This window comes from Dipodomys ordii, unplaced genomic scaffold, assembly GCF_000151885.1.
Source record: "Dipodomys ordii isolate 6190 unplaced genomic scaffold, Dord_2.0 Scaffold82, whole genome shotgun sequence".
In the NCBI taxonomy this organism is placed as follows: Eukaryota; Metazoa; Chordata; class Mammalia; order Rodentia; family Heteromyidae; genus Dipodomys; species Dipodomys ordii.
In genome coordinates this window covers 10,144,573-10,151,431 of record NW_012267298.1, presented here as the reverse complement: position 1 = coordinate 10,151,431, position 6,859 = coordinate 10,144,573, and the positions used below count along the sequence as shown (strand labels likewise).

At 42.0% G+C, this 6,859-nt stretch overlaps 1 pseudogene; it reads right to left on the bottom strand.

The window, feature by feature from the left end:
• Positions 1–387: 387 nt before the first annotated feature.
• LOC105992333 lies at positions 388–5,211 on the bottom strand (annotated as a pseudogene).
• Between the last annotated feature and the right edge of the window lie 1,648 nt (positions 5,212–6,859).

Sequence of the window (6,859 nt, the reverse complement as noted above, 5' to 3'; positions counted from 1 at the left end):
ATATTCAACTTCTCTTCCTTCAGATTAGTATTTCAAAGATGCCAATACTTAAACATGGCAGGTGGTGATACACAAAGTCTAAGCAATATTGCTGATTCAGTTGCATTTTCTACAGACAATTGTGCTATCTGACAGTAAAAATAAATTGTCTTCCTATCTGCCTACTTTGTCCTCTTGCTCGCAACACACTCTTTCTATTCTAGCACAGTGTTGCACAGAAGCTATGAGAGGCCATTCTGTTTGGACCCCAAGAGGGAGAGTTCAGTTCTTCATCATTAATCACAAAGTTGATAGATTTTTGATTGGTATTCTTCATGAAATTCAGGAAGGCTCACAGTTTACTGGTCTTTGTGGGGGGAAGTATTTTCTGAGAATTATTAGTTTTCCATCAGGTGATTCTATAGCCTCAAGATCTTCCCCTCAAAATTAAGACCAAAAGAAACCCTAAAAGTTTAGACTAGATCACTTGGCCCTTTCTCTTCGTATCTCCTCCCAGTTCAAAATGCTTGCATCTTTTAATGGCCAGCATCTTCTTGGATCTGCAGTTAGGATCAACACATTCAAGCCTCAGCACAATCTTCTGGGTGGTTTTAGCCTTCTTTAGGGATATTGGCTTGGTCTGCCCACCATAGCCCATAGCTGCTTTGCTTCTAATCATAGCCTCTTCTCTTGCCCTTCTTGTACTGGGTCACTTTGTGAGGCTGATGCTTGCCACTTTTCTTACAGAAAGTCCTTTTGGTTTTGGGTACGTTGACCATCTTTGCAGTAGAGTTGTTGGGAGATTTGGAGACCATGACATGTGCCTCACACCGCCTCGACTTAAACAGAACAGGAAAGGAATTCAATTTTGTATAATGTTTACTCTGCACCAGGTTCTATCAGCATATGACTTGGCTCTTCATGTCAACACTGTCTTTGATTTTCTACCTATTTTTTATATTTTTGTCTTTCGTGTATTTTAGGTATCTCTAAGTGAATACATTTGAGATGGCCATTTCTTCTTGGAGACATATTTTCCATTCACCACTAGGTAACAGACACATTTACTTTGGTGAATTCCTTGTTCTGCAATCTGCACTATCTGTAAAGTAGCTCTTTCTTTTGACGAGTCATCAGTTTAAAGGGATTAAGATGCGGATTAGTATTTTTTGCTTAAAGTATGTTTCTAGTAGACAATGTTTAGCTGGATCTTGCTTTTATCCATTCTTATAATTTGTCTTTTAATTGGTGTATTTAGAACACTAACATTAAAATGACTGAAATACTTCAATAGTGTAGTCTACCCAGGATGCCACAATGAAATGCTATAAATTTGATGCCTTAAACAAAACTTTCATTTTCTCACCATTTTGGAGGCTGAAAATGCCCAGGTCCAGGTGACTGTCAAGCTGATTCTCTAGGACTCCCTTCTGACTTGCAGACATCTGCCTACTTGGTGGGTACTCAGATGCCAGGGGCTCACCCTGGGGACACCCATCATATTGGATCAGGGCTAGTACTTACAGAAGCATGACTTTAATTACCTCCTTTTAGAGGACTTGTGAATAGTGAAGTTGTTTTCCACCACATTTTAATACACTGACTTTTTACAAGAAGTATTCACCATTTCTTCAGAATTCGCACCTCTGACTTTTCCCAAGATTTTCTCTGAAAGTCAGCAGTTAAAATAGGCCTAGACATTGTTGGTCAGCATGCATATTTATTATGTTTGGGGTCTGAAATGTAAAGATAGGTATCAAAGCTGACCAAAGTCTTTCAGCCAGTCTTCAAATGTGTTTTCTCAGGTATTTCAATGCCTCATTTATAGAAATTATCTCCCATTCGCTGGATTTTATGTTCTATTTATCATTTCTTTCTACTGCAGTATAGAGCTGATATCAATCTTCAAGCTCACCGATCTTTCCTTGGCAGGAGGAAGTCAATGCAAAAACACGGCACATTTTTCACATATGCTCTGCTGTTACTGAAGGAGCATTTATTTCCTTTCCAATTGTATTTCTTTATGATTTCCATGACCTACATGTCCTTGCATTTATCTACATTTTTTTTCATTCTATCCTGTATTAGTCTTCTTGGACTGTCAAAACAAGATACTGAAAAAACTATGATTTAAGCTACCCTGAATTCTGAAGGCTGGGAGTCCAGTATCAAAGTTCCATACTACTTTAGTGGCTAGTGACGTACCTCTTCCTGGGTGGTAGAGGGTGAATCTGGGACACAGCCTCGCCCCCAAGTACAGTTGGGTAGCAGGAGAGAGAAGAGTGAGTATACTTAAGTTCGCTCATAAAATGACACCAATCCTGGTCACTCAAGCCCTACCCTTAGGATTCAGCAACACGTCAGCCTAGGTCCTGATAGTCACGGCAATAATCATTTGAACAAATTCCTGTCAGAGACACCGATTGTCTATTTGCAAGCCACTAACACATTGATCATGGTGATATTGTGTTTGAAAGTGGTATTTTAAGCTCTCGTACATCCGAGTCTGGATCTGATGCTGATTTCTTTTCCAAACTGAGTTTTCTCCTTATTGTTCTGGCCTGGCTTATTTAACTTTATTTTCTTGTCTGTCAGCAAAGTTTACTTCTGCAGAAGGATGCCATCGGGCAAACATCCAGCAGGCAAACATCGGCAGGCAATCACCGAGAGCGGGCCGGCTGCTCCCAGTTCACGTTGTGGGCCACATCGCAGCTCCTGGCTGGTGGGGAGCAAAGCCCCAGGTGGTAGGGCCTGGAGGACGAGGCCACGCTGTGTTCTTGTGCCATGAGCAGAGAGCCCCAACAGCTGCACCCATGCCAGCCTGGCCGCTTGCCCAGCTGGGCACTGGCAGACACACCACACCCCCTGCCGCCCAGGTGCAGGAACAGGAACTCGTCATCAGAATACACGTAAGATTGTGTCACCAGACATACCTGTAACTCCAGTACTCTGGAGGCCAAGGCAGGAGGAACAGAAAAGGTCAAGGCTAGGCTGGGCTACATAGTGAGATTCTACCTCCAAGAACCCAATCCTGACAGGAAGAGGATACATTCGTTTAATTCATTTGCTTATAAGCTCAAAAAGTTTGAACAATTTCCTACTGTTAGGAACCAAGAGGAGGAAGGAAGATCTACCCATGCGCTCATATTGATGAAATACCTAGGTATTGACTGAATAAATGGTAGGGTCTCAAGCATTAGGCCATACTTTCTCCCCTAAGAGCTCTAATCTATATTCCTTTAATCTGTTGGCTTTCTGTGCAGTGTCTAGTCTTTATTTCACTTATCTGGAAACAACTCTCATGTGAGCTTAATACCAACCATAGAATATAGGGGATCACTTATATATTATCCTGCACCAGAATCAACTCCAAATGGATCAAAGATCTCGGAGTCAAAGCAGACACTCTGAAAACATTACAGGATGGAATAGGAGAAACCCTAGGTCTCCTTGGCACAGGCTGAAATTTTCTTAATAGAGACCCAGAAACACAACAAATCAAAGAAAGGCTGGACAAATGGGATTGCATGAAGTTGCAGAGCTTCTGCATGGCAAAGGACATAGCTAGCAAGATCAATAGAAAGCCCATGGATTGGGAGAAGATCTTCACTAGCCATACAATGGACAAGGGTCTCATATCTAAAATATACCTGGACCTCAAAAAATTAAATCCCCCAACAACAAATCCTCAAAGAAACAACTGCCCAATAAATAAGTGGACTAAAGACTTAAAGAGAAACTTCTCTGAAGAGGAAAGAAGGATGGCCAATATACACATGAAGAAATGTTCAACTTCCCTAGCCATAAAAGAAATGCAAATCAAAACAACATTGAGATACCACCTCACCCCAGTTAGAATGGCTAAAATCAAGAACTCTAATAACAGATGCTGGAGAGGATGTGGACAGAAGGGAAACTTACTTCATTGTTGCTGGGAGTGTAAACTTGTTCAACCACTTTGGAAAGTAGTATGGAGGTTCCTCAAAAGACTCCACATAGAGCTCCCCTATGACCCAGCAATCCCACTTTTGGGCATTTACCCAAATGTTTACAAACAAGACCACACTAAAACTACCAGCACTACTATGTTTATTGAAGCATTATTTACTATAGCTAAGATATGGAAGCAACCCAGATGCCCCTCAGTAGATGAATGGATGAAGAAAATGTGGTATATATACACAATGGAATTCTATGCCTCCATCAGAAAGAATGACACTGCCCCATTTGTTAGGAAATGGAAAGGCTTGGAAAAAATTATATTAAGTGAAGTAAGCCAAGCCCAAAGAAACATAGGTCCCATGGTTTCCCTTATTTGCAATATCTAGTATATGTCTGAGTCAAGCAGAAAAGGTCAGATAAGGTGATGTTAGGGAAATGAACCCTAAGATATGTATTCAATTGTTTTTTCTTTCTTGCAATTGTTTTAACACATTTATAAGATTATTTCTTTGTTGCTTTGTATGTCCCTCCCCCACAGTATAACCCCTGCTTTCACCGTATTTGATGTTGGTATAATTTGTGGAGGGGAAGGGGAAAAACAAGTCGTTTAAATAAGGATACAGGTGGACCCATTGCAACAATGCGAAGTACAAGTTGTTATGTCAAAAACGAATTTACAACTTTGGGGGGGAGGATTGGGTGGGCGGGTGGTGGAGGATGGGAAAGGATGGAAGGGGAAACAAAGGAGGAGGCTACAATGCCTGATAAAAAATGTACTCATTATCTTGCCTATGTACAGTATTTTCACAATAAAAATGAATAACAATTAAAAAATTAAAAAAAAAAAGAATACAGGGGATCATGTGTAAGAGACCAGGTGAGGTTTGTTCTTTTCTGTGCACTGATGGGGAGGGAGGACCACTGGCTATCCTGGCTCACTCTCAAGTCATTCCTTCCTCAGAAAATGTGGCCAGAAATGCACTAAATCAAGGGAACCCCATGAGCTTATGTCCAGGTCCCGTGTGTGGCTCATGGCTGATTTCCTCAAACAATCTCATGAAGTAAGAGCAGTGTGGGATCCAAAATATGGATAACTGAAAGCAGTGCGTCCTCCTGATAGACTCCCTCTGCTTACTCTAGGACATTCAAAAGATTTTTGTTTACAAAGAACAGATGGATATTGGTAGATGCCCCAGTAGAGGGATCTGTTCTCAAACTACATCAAAAGATCAGAATTAAGCCAGGTGCCAGTGGCTTACACTTGTCATCCTAGCTACTCAGGAGGCTGAGATCTGAGGATTGTGATTCAAAGCCAGCCCAGGCAGGAAAGTCTGTGAGACTCTTATCGCCAATAAACCACCAGAAAACCAGAAGTAGCCCTGTGGCTCAAGTTGTAGAGTGCTAGCCTTGAGCTGAAGAGCTGAGGGACAGCACCCAGGCTCAGAGTTCAAGCCCCATGACAAAAAAAATCAGAATTGACTGAGCATGTGGAGCAGGCACACAGAGCAAAGAAGGAACACAAGCTTACTATGAGAACAACCTCCTTGGAAAAAGAATCAGGCCAGCTTCTATGAACACTTAATGGTGTCACCAAGAAATATGGAGTTGGCAACCACAGGGTCTTCTCTACTTCAAACACAAGAGAGGGTATACCTCTTTTCAATTGATATAGGATTTCACACAAGCTTAATAAGACCACAGCATTTAGCCGGAATGGAGAAGACTATTTGTTAAAACAAATACTCCTGGTTAGTACAAACCTATGCGTGATTGGACCAAACTTTTTCCAAACTTTCACATACATTTTCTAGAAGGAGTCAAAAAGAGGCCTGTTCACTGTGGCTTGGTGGTAAGCATGGAACCAAGCTGGCTTTACTCAATGTTGGGGGGAAGGGGTGGCGGTCCTTGAATGATCAGAGATATTCAGGTAGTGTAGAGACAAGGACATGATGTTGACTCAAGGGAATTCTTGATCACCCCTCTTCTGCCTGCCCATAGATTCCTGAACTGATGAGGTCCAAATTTGACCAACCAACAGCACCTGTCACAGATGTCCTCCAGAAACACCGTGGTTACAGTTTGGACCAGGACAACCTTAGAAACCTCAGACAATCTAAAAGGTCTCCATCAATGACTGGACAGTAGTACTGGCACAAAAGGTTAAGACTCTTAGGGACAAGGAAGCATGGCCAACATTTTATTTGCCCTGAAGCTATGCTTTTGGAAAGGTGGATAATCTTGCCCAACTCACCAAAATTTAACATAAGTCACAGCATGAACACCAACAAAAATTTGTGTAGGAGCTACACATAATCAGCCCTGGAAATTGGGCTCAGGTGAAGGTCACCAGTGGGACATAAAATAGACCTGCACATGCCAACTTCAAAGGTCTTGACTGCAATCTCATTCTAATCTGAGAATGGAGAATTAGGGTACCCTGTCTTGCCCAAGAACCTGTCTCTCAGAGACCCTAGTTTTAGGACTAGATTCAAAGCTAAGTTTCTTTCTCTTACTACTGAGAACTCCAGAGAAACCAACTCTATTTGACAGTAGCGGCCTGCCATTCCCTCAGCAAGGGATTTTTCTATTACCACAGTTAGTGGCTATTCAGAGTCCCTGAACAACAGCTAACAAACACCAAGTCACTCTTGACCGGGACAACTGAGGCAGGCCCCCAAGGTAGTACATCCAATCAAGGTTCCTTAAATGGCAACTTGTTCAATCACACCTGGACCAACTCTTCATCCCCATGTTTTCCTTCTCCACTGCTCATCTCCTGGAAACATTTACATCCAATTTTTTCTCTCAGGGTCTGATGTTAGCAGTAAATTTACAGCTGGCCACAGAACTTGTCCTGGAACTCAGTCCTCAAGGATGCAACTCAAGGAATAGCTACGAAGTCCTCAGTGCTGGTGATGAAAGACAGCAACACACCCGC